Source organism: Apus apus, chromosome 5 (assembly GCF_020740795.1).
Source record: "Apus apus isolate bApuApu2 chromosome 5, bApuApu2.pri.cur, whole genome shotgun sequence".
Classification (NCBI taxonomy): domain Eukaryota; kingdom Metazoa; phylum Chordata; class Aves; order Apodiformes; family Apodidae; genus Apus; species Apus apus.
In genome coordinates, this window is record NC_067286.1 from 35,985,394 (window position 1) to 36,003,743 (window position 18,350).

General features: G+C 37.4%; 1 protein-coding gene across 9 annotated transcripts in view; it reads right to left on the reverse strand.

Annotated features, from left to right (window-relative positions):
- The window catches only part of NOVA1 (NOVA alternative splicing regulator 1), a 149,908-nt gene that overhangs the window by 53,276 nt on the left and 78,282 nt on the right, over positions 1–18,350 (reverse strand). The window contains exon 1 of one of the 9 annotated variants that reach the window (XM_051620233.1): positions 2,407–2,483. The exons of the other annotated variants lie outside the window; for them this stretch is intronic. The gene's annotated coding sequence lies outside the window, so the exon portion shown is untranslated. Of the gene's footprint in view, positions 1–2,406; positions 2,484–18,350 lie in introns of those variants that run through there. 9 annotated transcript variants of the gene reach the window in all.

The window sequence follows — 18,350 nt, forward strand, 5'->3', positions numbered from 1 at the left end:
TTAACAGTTCACCTGGAGGGCATGGAAAAAATAGAGTGAATTATAGTTTGCTAACAATCCACTACAAAGGATTCTGACAGTTGTTTGGTTTGGTTTTGGTTTGGTTTGTTGTTTTTTTTCAGTGTCAGGAAAAGAACACTACATTCTTTAGATCTTGAAAGATCAGCAAAGCAAATGGATGTTGAAAAGAAAGTAGGGCAATCAAAAAAACCAGAAAAAATGAATGTAAGGCTTTCCTTCATCCATGGGAAAGGAAGATACTTTTATATAATTATGTATAGATACAAACGCACCACCTGAAGTATTTTATATGTAAAAAAAAATTTGGCTGCTGCCCAAAATTCATTAAGTCATCAATATGAAAGGTGTAACAAGAAAAAAATAATATGTACAGAGAGCTTGAGGAAAAATAAACACCAACAAATCATATTCAATAGTTACTATCTTAATTCTTTTCATATCAACCTCAAGTTATTTTTGCAACTACCACGATACAAAGATCCATCGCCATTGTCTTTGACTAAGAAGTATTTAGCATAACACGAAACTGGCAAATATAGAAGCAAAACAGCCCAGTAAATGTCACTGCTCTTTTACTCTGCCTAAAACAAATAACTGGAGAGAAAATGAGTAAACAGAATTGCACTAAAAGGTATAGTTTAAATGCATACACTTTACACATACAAACAAGAGGCAATACCATATAGTCACTGTCAAATCACCCTCGCTTGGAAGGCTGTGAATTTGAGCCACAAAGCTCACCAGTGGGTCAAAATTAATAGGCAAGTAAATCAATTTTGTAATTATTAATATAATAGACAAGAACTAGGGTGGTGAGCCATCAATTCTAATTAAAGGCTGCAATTCAAGGATACTTCAATCAATCATCACTGTGAAAGTATACTCTATTGATTGCTACATTAATTATTAAAATCATATTAAAATAAAATTCAGATGTAGTTATCTGTCAGCTACTTCTCAATAATAATCTGAGTCATAATCTAAATCAGTGATGTCATAAGTAGGACTAAAAATTATTTTTTCTGTAAAGAATGGAGTGAGACACTGTCTCAGGTACTCAAGTAGGGCAGCATTCAACTACTTATACTTGGAAAGGATACTAAAGATACCATTTGCCTGTCTGCCACAGTCTGTGTTACCATTAACTCCCAGTGGCAGTCCTTACCTTGTTTTTCCTGCAGCAGGATTTGTCAGAATACCAATTTACATGTTAGGCACTCCAATTATACACAAATATCAGACAATCCTAACCTGGGTATTTTAAGAACTTTTGACATAGACAAAAAAAAAACAGATCTGGTTGCAAAAGTAATAGGGAGAAAAGTTAAAATACAATTCAAAATTTTGCAGCTCATACTGAAATAAAGGCAGAAAGCAGAGTTCCTAGTTAAATGAAAGCCCGTAAGGTCCTTGACTCAGCCATGTTTTATGTTTCTGTGAAGAAAAAGAACATAGACAAGACAATAGTTTAAAAGGTAGCAAAGTACATCACAAGATAGAGCCAATCTCACTTCAGAAAAGCACAGAAAAGACAGAAGTAAAAACGCTGCCAGACACAAAGCAGAGATATGGGTGTGGCAAGTAAGAGTTGTGAAAATTGTTTCCCACCTTAGTCCTTGCATAAACAGAACGTTTTAGTCTGTGATGAAACAGACACAATAAGCTGTTCGCTGTGTTCTAAAGTACAGATGTTAGCAGTATTAGCACAATACAATTTATTAATAACTGCAGTAAACTGATGTAATGACAAGAAAGTAATTTACAGTTTAAACCCTCATGATTTCAACTGCGTAAGTGAAGTACCTAGTGTATCAACATAATTGCTTTGTTACATTATCAAACCAATCTCTCACATTTTTAAATGCAGTTTGAAACTAAAAGATTACCAGATGCTTTCAAAGACCACAGTCCCTTGACTTTGAGAGAACTGAGTTACAAATGCAAAGACGATCTCCTGAAAAATCTTCGTTGTCATAAAAACTTCCTCTGAATTGTCAAATTCCACAGTTGATTTTAAGCTGTTAATTCTACCAGCAGGTGGCCAGGCTACAGAAATCTATGACAATAAATCTATGGATTTATGACTGCCACCCACAGCTACCAACCGTTCTGCAACTACAGGCTGTAATCAGAAGAAAAATAATTAAAAACACATGAAAGAAGAAAAAGAAGGAAAATATTTTTAATTAAAAGTCACTTATTTCATTAATCCAATGTCCACGCTAACCGAAATGAAAGCACAACCAGTCTCTAGTAGCCAAAAATTCCATCTGCTTCTTCAAAAATAAAAATCAAACTTCACAAAATACAATGTGGTTTCAACAAAAGAACCCAACTAAATATCTGTCAATCAAAACTTGCTTCTCTTAATTGTGTTCCACCAACCTCAGCCTCCTTTGAAAGTCAAGTAAGTAACAGCACGCAATAGCAGCAGGTGAGAAGGAAAAGGCAATGGCAGCAGCTGAGATTAGCCATAGATGTCACATGCTGTCTTGGCTGAACACATTAACACAGGTTTCAAAACCCTACTATTCATTTAGGCTCAATAAAATCAGCTTACTAAAGCCACTAAGCCCCACCCCCCTCCCTTTTTTTTTTTTTTTTTCCACTGAGAATATGTCTCTCTAGAAAGCAGAAATCAATGAAACAAAATAAAAGCACAGCAGTAAATATTTTAAAGACAATCACAATAATATATTAATTTTTTTTACAAGCACAAACACATTAGCATCAAGTAAGCTATTGAACTTCCTTGCCAGTGTGAGAACAGTGTATATGCATTTATATAAAAACAGTAATTAAACCCCCTCCAAATTCAAATAATTAGCCAGGAAAAAACAAACAAACAACAAAAAAACCACAACAAACCAAACAACAAAACAGGGCATAACAACAAAACAACAACTACTGTCTATTCACGCAACAGAAGTATTGTGCTCCTCCAAGTGTGTCAGACTCTAGGGAAAGGATTTTAAGAGCAGTTACATTTGTACAGTAACTGATGCATTCAGTTTTCCTCACAACAGTGATTAAAATGGCTCAGAGAAAGCGTTATCATGCTGAATGTAGTTAATCATCGAGGATTAGACAAGCTGGCTTACAAAATTCTGGCTTTTCTTATCATATGAAATTACTTTAAAAAATTAAAACTGTACAATCTGATTCCACCAGTTACTGACAGGCTTCAGTTTTTACTGACATTGCCATGAGATGTAGCCATACACGTGAAGCCCAAAATTTCTAAATTAATACATCAGGAATAAAAACCACTTACATAGTCTTGCTGTAAATTTAAACCCCACCTACACGGTAGTATACTTTTATTCCCCATTAACCAAAGGTTTGTTGGTTGGTTTTAAGTTTTGTTTGTTTGTTTGTTTGTTTAGTTGGTTGTTTTGTTATTGTTCTTTGGGTTTCTTTTAATCAACCATAGTTTTACAAAACTATTTCTAAAAGCTGTTTCAACAGTAGCAGTGATTTTTAAACACAACTGTATTTGTGTTTGTTTCATACATTACATTACAAGCAGACCAAGAGTAATTACTAAAGCCAACAGTAATTACTCTTAGTATTTTTTTTTGTCTTTGAAATACTGTACAGTTTATGCTAAGAAATACAGCAAATATTCTAGTATAATTCTTACCAGAATGCATTTAAAAATTTAAGCAGGTTTCTTATGTTAAAATTCTTGTTTAAAATTGTTCATTTTTGGTAACTATGTCTTCATAAGGATACTTGCCAGAAATACATAGAATATTACTCAAGGATTCCTTTCAAAACTGTCTTATTCTGATTTAATACTATTAATTTTATTTATATTGTGTTTATGATATACGTGTTTGTCAATACTAAATTACATCTGGTTAGTTACTCAGTTCATTTGCAATAGAAATAAATTGTATTTTCTCTGTCTTAGCCTTTATGTAGGATTCTCTCCTAACAGCAGCATTTCTAGATTAAAGTACCAAAACCACTTTATTGAAATAATGAAGAAAGAAACAGGTTTTTGAATAAGGACTTCACTTAATTATTATAATAAGAAATTAACATATTAAAATGAAAAAAAAAATCAAAATAGAATAAAACCAGTTCTTATGTACCATCACAGAACAGTATATTTTTTGGTCCTGATTAGGTACAAACAACATCTTAGCTCCTGGAAAACAGGCTTTTAGTAGTGGGTGGTTACACAGTGGATGTGGCAATTTGTATTCACTACTTCAGGTAGTGCAATCAATGAAAATAGAAAGCAAGGAGAGCTTTACATTTTGCAGATTACTGGAAATAATCAGACCACTGGTGAGTTTACAAATAATGAATTGCACAAATCCAGTCATTCTGACATGGAAGGTCCTGACAGACATGTGGAAGGAGACTAAAATCAGACAAAGAGCTAAATCAGTTATTACCCCAGTTGCACACAACCCACTTCTGACAGATGCTGCTGCCCCCAAAACAGCAGCATCTGATCAGATTATAAATGAACTCCTGAACCTTCAGTTTTCAGCATAACATATCAGGATAAACCAAAATAGGACCTGGTTTACCTTAGTACGCTGGGTTGAAACATGTGGCAGTTCAGAAATTGATTTGTTTGTGGATCATATGCCCCTGTCTTAAGGACGTAAAAGTCCATCATCAGAGCTGTTGGCAGTAACAGCTTCAGCTGTCTGATTTTTAACCCCTGGCCAACATGTCTGCCAGAGCCTTTATTTAGGAGAAACACTATCAATATACGATCAGAGTAAATGCTAGAAATATAAGAATTACTGTAGCAGTTAAAATTAGCAGTCTACTAAATCTGGTACCCTGTTCCCAAAGGTGGTCAGTGTCAAAAATTTAGAAGGAAAGCATAAACAATCCCTGTCTTTCTTTTTATATAAATTATGATCAATTTAATTTTATTTTCTTTTACTGCTTCGTTAGATCCCTCTCTACACAGTTTCAAATATTGATCATCTCACCAAAAAAATATGAGCTTTCTTTAACTTTGGCACATTTGTATATGATAATAAAGGCTTTGGAGCATTCTGAAAAAGAATAGAAAATCCTAATTATTGTCTGTCTGACAAGCACTAAGTCTCAAAACAAAACGTGAGCTGATAACAACTTTGGAGAGATCCAGAATTAGATAAAACTTTGTTGAGAATGTAGGGAGTAAAAACTAAGGCACAAAAGCTCTGTACGTAAACAGAACCAAAAGCTAAATGATAGAAACACTACTTCACAATCCCTTTCAAACATATTTTTTCTTCTAGTCTTTTAGTTTTGTTACATTAGATACAATGCAAACTATTATTAAATTTACTTTAAGAAAGAACATTCAAAGTTTGCTGCTGTGTACTTCACCATCCTTCTTTATCCAAGTACTTCTTAACTTCCTTTTATTTTATTATTATTTTTGTTTTGAAAAGCACTAATCCTAGTATCTGAATGTATTCAGCTAACACTAAGAAATATATCTGAAACTGGAATTTTGTTAGGGTAAAAAAAGTCTTTAACTCTTTAAATTTCAAAAGTGTGAACACAGATTATGTTTACACTCATACACGAAGTAGAAGGATGCCCATAGAACCAGTCATTTTTCAAAGCAGGATGCATTTGATAAGTGCCCTGACAAAGAAAGAACTGTAAAGGGTCAGATGTCATAAAAAGTTTCAGTTGTCTAAACAATGAATTCATTCCCTGTCTGATATTATCTCCAAGCCTATTTAAAGCAGATAGCAGGTGTGAACTAACTATTATAGCATATGTTTCCTGTTGTGCTGCCTTTTGTTCCTGTCGAATCTTACCTATAGCTAATAAACAATAAGCAACTCTTACAACCATTCATTGATTTAAAAAAACAAAACAAACAACAAACCACAAAACAACTTTGTACAACTGCATTTAGCTTTAAAATAATACAGAAAAGCTTATATTTAATAGCAACATATTTGTCCCAATTTATGGTAATTGCTATTCTTGATCTTAACAAAATGTATAAGAGCAGTTCTGCTCTGAAAGAAAACACAGGAGTTAAAAACATCTAAAAATATTTTAATTTAAGTATGATTCTACAGTTCTCCATTTATTGGCATTCAACCAATCAGGTAGTTTTTAAATCACATCAGTAAATTAAAGAAATGCAATTTGATTAGTGCAATGTGCTCAAGTGATTCACAATGAATTCAGACCTCATATGTGCCCTAGTTTCCTTGGATGGACCAAAGTATTAATTTCTTTTTAAAGGAACAGTGATTTTTAAATTTTTTTCCTTCCAGAAAAATGAAGAAAACCAAACAGTACAAAGTGCTAGCTATCAGCAAACTGTATGTTCTCATTGCTGTCATAGAGAAGTGGGGTTGTGGGGTTTCTTTTGTTTTTAACAGAAATGGTTCTACTTCAATCAGTTGTATTTTGGGATGTCTCAGTGGAGCTGAGCTGACAACCTTTATACTGTTTTTTTTAAAACAGAGCACACTCATAATAATTTTGGATTAGTAAGACTTAGGTTTTAAACAGTAGGTTTCTGAATTGGTTCTAACCTTTAAGTTCAATTCAGGGTACACAGTAGAGTGAGTCATACTAGCATTCTAAAAAGATATGTTGAATTCAAACATACTGATTTTTGTCAATAATACATTACTCACATATATTGAAACTTTCTAGATAAACTAGTGTTCTTTCCCACATCAACAAAGATTTAATTATCAATCAATGCTTTGATTTAATGTCTATTAAAGTTCTAGGGTCTGGGAAAAATCTTTTCTGCACTGCTTTTATGATTTAGGTGCAATTGTTCTCAATTTCTTTGGGAAAGTCAGAATCAGGCTCTATTTAGCATTATGGCCAAAAGCATTTTTTTTTTCTTTCTCAAAAGAAGTGTCCAACTAAAAACATAAGAACAGCTTAAAAATCATGAGGCTGGTATCATTTAACTCTACAGTTCCTTAAGTGCAACAGGAGGCACATATAGATGGTCCACAGAAACACGTTTTAAGGGAGAGGAATCCAGTTACACTAAATTTAATATACTTGGTATTATTCAGGACAGAGGAGCAGAACACTATTATATAAATAAATAATTTTTACATATCTGTCACTAGACAATGGATAATAATGCATGGGATATGTTCTAAGCTTTAACTCTCTCCAAATAGACTTATCAGGTAGAGTCCATAGTATCAACAATATATGTTTCTAAAACATTAAATCCTTATTTAAGACTAAAAAAAACCCCAACACTTTCACAAACTAATTTAAAGCTTGAAATTTAGTATTTGAATTAAAAAACTGAAAGCTGTAATTCAGTTTAAAATTCAAATTACTATAAATGTAGATAAAGTTTACCTGAGGTTTAAAAGTAAACTGAGCTCCTTTAATGGGGCTACACTGAAAATAATCCCTCACACCAAAAGCCTGTTACTGAGTTTAAGTCCTTCAAAACAAGTATTTGGAAAAAACAAGGGAGTCAAATTCTCCAAGAAATTTGAAAAGTATTGCAGCTCAACAAATCTGAAAATATATCAAGGTATAAAAGCTACTTTTCTTTGGTTGCTGATGCGCATGTGGAAAACCCATGGAAGCTGAATTACGTATCTGATAACTCCAGCCAGCAACATAAGTCAGTCATAAAAGACCAACTGACAAAATTATGTTGCCTCAACAGAAATTCATTACTTATTGCATGTCACTTTCTCGAGTTTATTAGCTATTTTTCAATATAGCAAAGCATCATACTAGTGTGATGTCATACTGCAGAATGAATAATGGCAAGATGAAACTAAAATTTCAAGAAGTAATTTTAATATTGCAAAAGGAGCCTCAAAAAAAACGACAATCCAACCAACCGATTAATTATTAAATATTTAGCAATTTCACTCATAAGCCTTGCACGTTGAAATGGAGATTAAAAGAAAGCTTATCTAATCAGCTATGCTAAGGATTTTAGCTGTACACAACTTGTGACTTTGTGTCACCTACATTGGCATTCTAGATGGAATTCTCAATTTTTGCTTAATTTCTGCAAATGGTGAGTACAGCATAAGGCTGTCACATTGGCTTCCTAATACTTTTTATGGTTTTATGCTTCAGAAAATTATTCAAGTGTCTAAGTTTAAGTATATTCAAGTGTGCAACCACCTTTGCAAAAAAATACTTCATTAGTTATTTTATATAACTGCCAGATTTTTAATTATTTTCAAGACACATTGAAGCAATTTCAAAACTAATATATTAAAATTGGGATTTTAAATTGCCATAAAAAATAAAATTGACTGAAATCATATTAATACAATACATGAAAAACAGTTCTCTAATATTTTTGTGTCTTCATATAGTAAACAGTTCAACACACAAATATGTGGTATTTGCTGGATAATTATGCACATCACTATGTAAAATACATTATTTAAGAACAGAAAGAATCACAGAATCACAGAATCCTAGGGGTTGGGAGGGACCTCAAAAGATCATCTAGTCCAATCCCCCTGCCAGAGCAGGATCACCTAGAGTACATCACACAGGAACGCATTCAACCTCTCTGGGCAGCCTGTTCCAGTGCTCTGTCACTCTCACAGCAAAGAACCCTTTTTCTGATACTTACGTGGAACCTCCTGTGCTCCAGTTTGCACCCATTGCTCCTTGTCCTATCACTAGACATCACTGAAAAAAGCTTGGCTCAATCGTCCTGACACTCGCCCTTTATATACTTGTAAACATTGATGAGGTCGCCCCTCAGTCTCCTCTTCTCCAAGCTTAAGAGACCCAGCTCCCTTAGCCTTTCCTCATAAGGGAGATGTTCAACTCCATCATCTTTTTGCTCTGCGCTGGACTCTTTCAAGCAGTTCCCTGTCCTTCTTGAACTAAGGGGCCCAGAACTGGACACAATATTCCAGATGCGGCCTCACCAAGGCAGAATAGAGGGGGAGGAGAACCTCTCTTGACCTACTAACCACACCCTTTCTAATGCACCCCAGGATGCCATTGGCCTTCTTGGCTACATGGGAACATTGCTGGCTCATGGTCATCCTCCTGTCTACCAGGACCTCCAGGTCCCTTTCTCCTACACTGCTCTCAAGCAGGTCAGCCCCCAACCTGTACTGGTACATGGGGTTGTTCTTCCCCAGATGCAAGACTCTACACTTACCCTTGTTGAATTTCATCAAGTTTTTCCCCACCCAACTCTCCAGCCTGTCCAGGTCTCGCTGAGTGGCAGCACAGCCTTCTGGTGTGTCAGCCACTCCTCCCAGTTTAGTGTCATCAGTAAATTTGCTGAGGGCACACTCTGTTCCCTCATCCAGGCTGTTGATGAAAATACTGAACAGCACCAGTCCCAGTACCGACCCCTGAGGGACTCCACTAGTCACAGACCTCCAAGTAGATTCTGCCCCATTGACCACAACTCTCTGACTTCGTCCTTTCAACTAGTTCATGATCCACCTCATTACCTGATCATCAAGACCACACTTCCTCAGCTTATCTATGAGGATGCTATGGGAGACAGAGTCAAATGCTTTACTGAAATCAAGATAAACCACATCTACTGCACTACCATCATCTATCCACCTAGTTACTTCCTGATAGAAGGCTATAAGGTTGCTTAAACATGACTTCCCCTTGGGAAAACCACATTGACTGCTCTTAATGACCCCCTCATCCTTGACATGACTACAGATAGTGCCAAGAATAAGTTATTCCATCACCTTTCCAGGGATGGAGGTGTCCCCTCCTGGGTCTTCCTTCTTGCCCTTCTTGTAGACTGGAGTGACATTTGCTATCTTCCAGTCCTCAGGCACCTCTCCTGTTGCCCACAACTTACCAAAGATGATGGACAGTGGCCTAGCAATGACCTCCACCAGCTCCCTCAGCACCTGTGGGTGCATTCTATCTGGACCCATCGATTTATGGATGTCCAGATTGCTCAACTGATCCCTAACCCAATCCTCATCTACCAAACCAAACTCCTCCTTTATCCTGACTTCTTCTGGGGCTTTAGGGATCTGGAGCTCCTAGGGAGAGTCTGCAGGAGTAAAGATAGAGGCAAAGAAGGCATTCAGTACCTCTGCCTTCTTTATATCCTCTGTCACCAGGGCACACACCTCATTCAGCAGGGGGCCTATATTGCCTCTAGTGTTAGTTTTATCTGCAATGTATTTGAAGAAGCCCTTTCTATTGTCCTTGACCTGACTTGCAAGATTAAGTTGCAAGGAGATCTTAGCTTTCCTAATTGCCTCCCTACATCCTCTGACAACAGTCCTATATTCCTCCCAAGTAGCCAGCCGCTCCTTCCATGATCCATAGGTTCTCTTTTTCCACTTGAGCTTGCCCAGCAGTTCCTTGTTTAACCATGCAGGTCTCCTGGCTCCCTTACTTGATTCTCTATCCATTGGGGTGCTCTGATCCTGAGCTTGCAAGCAGTGGTCCTTGAATGTTGAGCAACTATCTTGAGCCCCTTTACCATCTAGTACCCCGTCCCATGGGACTTCTCTTAAAAATTGAGTGAAGAGGCCAAAGTTGGCCCTGAGGAAGTCCAGGGTTCTGGTCCTGCTAGGTATTCTGTTCCTCCCACACAGGATCCTGTACTCCACCATCTTGCGATCATTGCAGCCATGGATGCCATTGACTGTCAGCACTTCTACCAGACCCTACTTGTTGGTGAGTACAAGATCCAGCAGCGCTCCTCTCCTAGTTGGTTTGTCCACCATTTGCATTAAGAAGTTATCATCAATGCACTGGAGGAACCTCCTAGACTGTGAATGGCTGGCTGTGAAGGCCTTCCAGCAATATCTGGGTAGTTAAAAGCCCCCATAAGGACCAAGGCCTGTAATTGCGAGGCTGCTTTCAGCTGACTGTAGAAAGCCTCAGCAACTCCCTTGTCCTGATCAGGAGGTCTGTAATAGATCCCCACAGCTGTATCACCCATGTCACCCTGCCCCTTAATTCATACCCACAGACTTTCCACTTGCTCCTCCTCTGCCTCTGGACAGAACTCAATACATTCTAGTCGCTCTCTCACATAAAGAGCAACTCCACCACCTCGCTTTGCTGACCCGTCTTTCCTAAAAAGCACATAGCCATCCATGACCACATTCCAGTCATGTGAGCTGTCCCACCATGTCTTTGTAACTGCCATCAGATTGTAACCTTTAGACCATACACAGACTTCTAACTCCTCCTGTTTATTCCCCCTGCTGCGTGCATTGGTGTGCAGGCATTTCAGGGAGCAAGTTGAGCATGCTGGTGGCACCCTTGGGAGGTGGGAGGCCTTCTGGTCTTCATTAACACTAGAACAATGCCCCACTAATTCACACTCAGCTACAACCTCCTCCCACTTTGAATCTAGCTTAAAGCTCTGTGAATGAGCCTTGCTAACTCTTGCCTTAGTACCCTTTTTCACCTGCAGGACAGGGTATACCCATGCAATGCCAACAGGCCCGGTGTCCTGTATATCAAACCATTCAGGAGTTTTGTCCCCTATCCCCTTGAAGTCTAGTTTAAAGCTCTCTCTATAAGCCCTGCCAACTCCTGGCGAAGAATCCTTTTCCCCCTTGTTGATAGCTCTTTGCCATTATTTGCTACCATACCTGGTGCCCTGTAAACATCTCCATGATCAAAAAAACCAAAGTTCATCTGATGGCCCCAGCCTCTAAGTCATTCATTAATCAGTCATGTTTTCCTAGTCCTTTCAGCTCTTCCTTCCACTGAAGCAACTGAGGAAAAGACCACCTGTGTTCCCAATTCACAAGCATTTGGCCTAGTCCTCTGAAATCCCTTTTATTCACCCTGGGACTTGCCTTGGCAACCTCATCAGTATCCACCTGCATGACCTCTAGTGGGTAGTAATCAGAGGGCTGCACCAGGCCTGGGAGTTTCTCAGTAACATCCCTAACCTGGACCCCAGGGAGGCAGCAAATCTCCCTGAGGGTTGGTTCTGGCTGGCATATAGGGCCCTCAGTTATCCTCAAAAGAGAACCTCCCACAATAATTACTTTCCTCTTGTTCTTAAGAGAGGCAGTCCTAATGCATGGGGCAGACTGCCTCGGCAATTCCCTGGATGGACCTTTGTCAGTAACCTCAGTTACCTGATTTTCCTGATCCAGGCCCATATACCTGTTCAGTAAGGGCACACATGAAGGTGAGGGAAGCCAGGAGCCGGTTTGCCTGTTACCTCGAGCAGGGACCCGCTTTCAGTCTCCCTCTTCTCTCAGGCCCCCTACCTCTGCCAGGTGACAAGAAGGCAGAGGATCCTTTACTTCTCGTGAAACCTCTCCCTTGGGAGAGTGAGAATGCTCACTCACTCTTGCTTTTAAATGCTTATTTATTGTTCATGGAGGACAAGAAATTAGTTGAATTCAATACTTTTTTTCTTTTTCTTTTTTTAATGTTAACATATACAACTTTTAATCAGATATAAACAGCCTTTATTTCTTGTGTCCATTTTCCTGGGAAAATTCAAGTTATTCACTGAAATTTCAATATGGGTATTATTAAGAGGATTTAAACCCCTTTTATCAACAAACTAGCACCCCTTTTGAATGGTAAGGCACATACATTTAATTATATTTCAATGAAAGTACTTCAGTTTTGCAAACTTAAGACAATTTTAAATCCCAGTTAAAAATGCAAGATGGTTAGTTTCCATAATTTTCAAATTCCTGTTCTAGTTATGTTACTACTTTCAAACAATCTTGTCTCAAATTGAGTCACCATCAAGATAGTTCAAATGTGTTTATTATCTATTGATTGAGCTCCAATAGCCACTACTAGTGACAGCAGACTACAGTTCATTCATATCTATGGTTATGTAAGAAACAGAAGTTTAGTCCACGGATTTTATAACCTTTGCTGCCACGTAGAAGCTTAGTATTTCAGCACTGGGACTGGGCAAGTGTACAGTGTAGTTTCACACTGCTCACATCGTGTTAACTTTCTTTGTTTCTCCCACATAACAGAACTCTTTCCATCCCTTGAAATCCTCCATCCCCACCTGCACTGTCCTAGGCTTTCCAGCTCATTCTGAACATCACCTTTCCCAGATAAGCTTTATTATGCATATAACTTCTCCCTTTCCCATACCACCTTGATGTAATGGTGAGGATCAAAGAGCAGAAGAGGGAAAATCAATCTCTCCAATCCTTACTTCTGTGACCAAAGCCATAGACTCCTGGTAGTCTCCATGAACATGTCCTCCATGAAGAGACCCTCCCTATTTTGCTGTAGGTATAATGGTCTGTGGACACAGGAAGGACACAGGAATACTTCTGGCCACTGCACCAGCTGGTATAGCTGGGATAAAAAGAGAAATGTTGTCTAGAATAAAGTTTGCTCTGCTGCTTCTAGAAAACAGTCTTTTCAATTCAGATAGTCTTCAGTCTGAACATCTGAACTGGAAAAAAAACAGCTGAACTGCTTGATTCAAGTCCAGCTGGAGGGCTATAATTCACTGTGCAGGTAACTCAGGGATCAGTACAGGAGCCAGTTTCCATCTTCTTTAACAGAGAAATGAAGAAACAGAAATTTCATGAAGTTCTACAAAATAAAGTGCAAAGTCCTGCACACGAGAAGGAATAGCTCCAAGCATTGGTACAGACTGGGAGTCAACAAGATGAAAAGGAGCTTTGCAGAACAGGCCCTGTAGGACAGATGGACATCAAACTGACTTGATCCAGCAACACACCCTTGCAGCAAAGAAGCACAATGGCATCCTCAGCTGCATTATGAACAGCCTCACCAGCATCTTGTAAAAAGTATATAAATACCTGGTGGAAGGAAATAAAGATGATGAATCCAGACTCCTTTTGGTTTTATCCACTGAAAGGACAAGAGGACAAGAGGCAATGGGCAAAAACTGAAAAAGGAAATTCTATTTAAACATAAGTTTTTTCCAGTGTAAGGCTGATAGAGCACAGCAAATGGCTGCTCAGAGAAGTTCTGCAGTCTTCATGAGTAGATATACTCAAAACCCAACATGCTGCTGTTCTAGCTGACCCTGTTTTGAGTAGCAGCTTTAGACTAAATACTCTCTAGATTCCTCTTCCAAACTCAACTATTCTGCGATTCTGTGTAATCACAAGAGAATCCAACAATTGTGTAGCCAAAGTAGCATGTATCTAATGACTGTATTTAAACTTAGTTGTTTAATGGGCAAATTTTAACAAGGAAAAAAAAAATAAATCATTTTCTACATGTACATAGCTGCCAAATTTCAAGCTCCTGCTTGTGAAAATGTAATCAAAATGAAAATACATCTTACTCAACAGATGTATGTTTGGTTTTTTCCTCTCTAGGAAATGGCTATAAAAAAGTAAAGGCACTTTTCAAAATATACACTATATCCTGTATGTACAGGAAAGGAAATTTCAGTATAAGGTTCTAAATAAGTTGCTGATACTAAGATTTTTGAGGATAATTGAGAAGTATCTTTCTGATGGTGACTATTTTTAAGATACAGTAAAAAAACATACAGCTTGATGGTAGGCATGAACAAGAACACCTTCAAGTCTGCAGAGTATCCAAAACAAAGCTTTAACTACATTTAAAAAGTAGTTAAGAGCATGAAGAAAATCACATTCTGAACCACTGCAGCTATGCCAAGAAAATCCTCTGTGCACAGTCTTGATGATATGCATTATGTAATCTAGGAAGGTATTTAACTATCAGAGTTCAGTGAGAGGCCTATAGGATTCTTTTTCCAGTATACATTCTATATACCAGAATTTTGTACATTGGCATGTATTTTCATTAGGCCACTTAGAGCTAACTTGAGTACAACTAGGAATACTAGCAATGTGCTTGCATTAATTTATCAGCTCAGACAGGCTCATTAGTCTTGTTAAATAAGCCTACTAAGTTGTAAGAATGTTTTTAATCGGTATCAGCAGTTATTCTTAAAGGGCAAGTACAAGTGCCTACAATGCAATTATGTTTGTTCATGTTAGATGTTAAGAAAGGTTGTATAGGTGTTTATCACACTTTTCCCGTTTTCTAATCAGTGCTGATAAATATAAGACCAAACATAGGTGGCAGGTGTTTCTGCAAGTTACTTATGGCCAGTCATTAAAATCATAGGCAACTAAAAGCAGCATCTTTGAACAGGCAGTGCTGAGCAGTCTTAATGCAAGACATTGCTCCACCCATAATTAAACAAAGGGAAACTTCCTTCTTCACTCTTCTGAAACTGTAGTCAACAGTAGCTGTTGGTAAGCATCCAGTTTTACTTTACAATACCAAGCACAATACCCTTAAATTGCATAAAACATACCCTCTTCTTTAGGAGCAGGAACTACATACCAAGTTTCTCCTACCCAAACCAAATCCGCACGCACTAAAGACCAGGCCTGAACTCTAAAGTAAGTAATCAAGATATGACACTGCCACCATTAATGATTTAAAAGGCCTAACAAACCTCACATTACTCCTTCTTCAGAGAATAAAACTTAATTAAGGTACTTATGTATCAATTTAAAGCATTTAAAGATTCTGCTATGAGTGAATCAGTATTTTTCAAACAATAGACAATTTTAGAATTTAATTGTTTCAATTACTTAATTGATGTTGCATTTTCAAGTCAAACTTAAGAAAAAATTCCCTGAATGTATCAATTTAAGGAATGTTTACTCTGTCATTTAAGATTCCAACATTCAGATTTTACTTTCATACTTTTCTGTGCAACTTCACCAAACATGAAAATGTCCTCATTTAATTAACTTCCTGTGCATCTCTTCAAATATATCAGATATCTACTAATCAAGGACTGAGTCCCATGAGGACAATTGCCAAACTGCATCTGAAATCAAGACACCACAAATACATAGCCATCTCTGCATAGACAGATGGGTTCATTGCTCTCCTAAAAAAAGGCAAAATATGCAAACAGTATGTTAAAACCTACCAAATAATGTGTAGGTTTGACAAGTAGCAAGCAACTCAGTTCAGAACTCAATTTACTAAAGCCTGTTCCTCACAATTTACAGCTAGCTGGTCTCTTAACATTTCTTTTGACTGTAGAGAAAAAGGAAAGGATTGAATCAGCTACCCTGCCCCAGAAAGACTCGGCTTCTCCTCACAGCTATGTCCTCAGTACTGGCAAACAACCCTTCCCATTCCAGTTCTGCACTGGAATTTTTTTTTAACAGAAGTAGGTGTTGGTTATATTTATCTTAGACTAAGGTCTGTAAAGAGAGTAAAGGATAATGGCAATTATCTTGTCATGTGGAACAGAACTGAAATTTTAGAAAATCAGTGCCAGATTTTACACTGAATAAACATGAAAGTACTTCATATAGAAATATTTTTCATTCAAAGGCACTAAGTATAATTTCTCCAAATAAAAAGACAAATAGTACCTTCAGAACCACAATAGGATTGAATGATTTGTGTGTAAATCAGTCGGGTGGGACCTATTGCAATCCACCTCCCAGTATAACAACATCAACAAAGTTCCTACGAACCTAATACTTTCAAGATACTTCCACTTTTGTTCTGTATTACAAAATTACAAAAATACAAATACAATATTTCAAGAATAAACTGTCTAGTCTTTCATGTGTCAAGAAACTGTGCAGCCACCTTCATGCATGCAGCTGCTCTGCCGCATTTGCTTTCAGCACACAGCCCACAGACATTCAACGTCATCCTAACGGTAACTAGCGTAAGTGGGAGTTCAGCAGCTCTAGGAGAAGCAGCAATTACGTTTATCATGGCTCAGGACTCGTTTCCCGCTTTTGAAACCCTGCTTCCTGTTTGTGCACACAAAGGACTAATCTTTTCCCACCACCTGCGTAGCAATTTTGCTGCTCCTCAATGGGATTCCTACAGCCTGCAAGCGCCTTATCACCATATCAACAGCGATTATGCAGCAGGTATAAAAAAAATTGACTTCTGACATACCTTCCTTTTGGAAATTTTTACAAATGGTGAGTATGGTAACCCACATGAGCATATTTTAAAAGGAAGGGCTTTTTAATCCACACGGCAGGGATACAATACAACAGAAGAAAAAAAATCTCAACCAAAAAAGTCTAACTTAAAAGTCTGACAGCCTAATTTATTTAAAACATCTTAAATTACAAAAAAACCCACACAGTTAACTACTCCCTCCTCTAACACGTATTCTGATGGAATTTTATTTTTGGTCACTCTAAGGTCCTTTGTTCCAGTTTCCTGCCTAGATTTCCCCTTTTCCTGTGCCAAGGCAAGCAGTTAAAGACAGGATGGATCAGAAATAAACTTCAGAAACAGATGTTACCACACAGTTTCTTACATACTGGTAAACATGGGGATTGTGTGTTTTCCTGACTGTGCAGTTAAGTCCTACTGGACTTAATCATAAGAAGATAGAAAAATGAAACCAATAAAAAAAAAAAAAAAATCCATTAACTCTCATATCTATGGATTTACTCCATAATCTCTAACCATTTTACTTAAATAATTACCTTTTGCAAGAAAAATAATTTTAATACGTTAATTTTGTGCAGTGAAAAGACAAGAAAAGTTAAAATTTCTTACAGTAGCTTTTATATGCTGATGTAGCAGGTTATTTTAAAAATTGGCTGCAACAGCAAATATTTGTCACAGTAATTAAATATACAGAAGTCAAAACCAGCAAATTTGACCAATGATAATAAGAAGTTGAGCTTTTCAGAATTTCTGGAGTGGCACATAGTACATTTTAACAATGACTACCACTAACAAATGCACAATTTCCTTGCCTCTACTCTCCCTTCTATTTCCTAATGTCTAGCAACAGAAATTAAAATACAGGGCACTGCACTATCTATGCATAGCTGCAAAAATGTGTAAATTTAGGCTTCCAGTTGAAAGTTTTGCTCCTTATAGGCTTAACCATTCTGCTGCATTCTGTAAAATTTAAAAATATTTCAACTTCCATGCTGCCCCACTTGAATTAAAAAAATACCCCTATGGGTATTGCCTCTGTACCTGCTGTTAGATGTGTTTGTGCATATCCTCACCAACGACATGTGGTAGAAATTTTCGAAGACAGCTGCCTGTCTGCTATACTGTTTCAGAAGGAACCTTCTGCTGGGAGAGGGCAATTGCTCCTTTTCAGACTCAGAGCTGACTGCACTCAATATGATTGGATTGTAAAGCAAAACAGGCAGAAAAAATCCACCCTATAATCTCACAGTGAATAAGGAGGTAGGTGTATTTTCTACCTGTTTTTTTCAAATGCATTTCTGCTTTCAGGTATATGTAATCTCTGTTTAAATTACTAACTACTTATATGTATTCTTTTCTGTTAAAAAAACACAAACACACACAAACCCAACACAAAACAAACAAACAAAAAAACCAACCAACCAACCAAAAACAACCCCCCCCCCCCC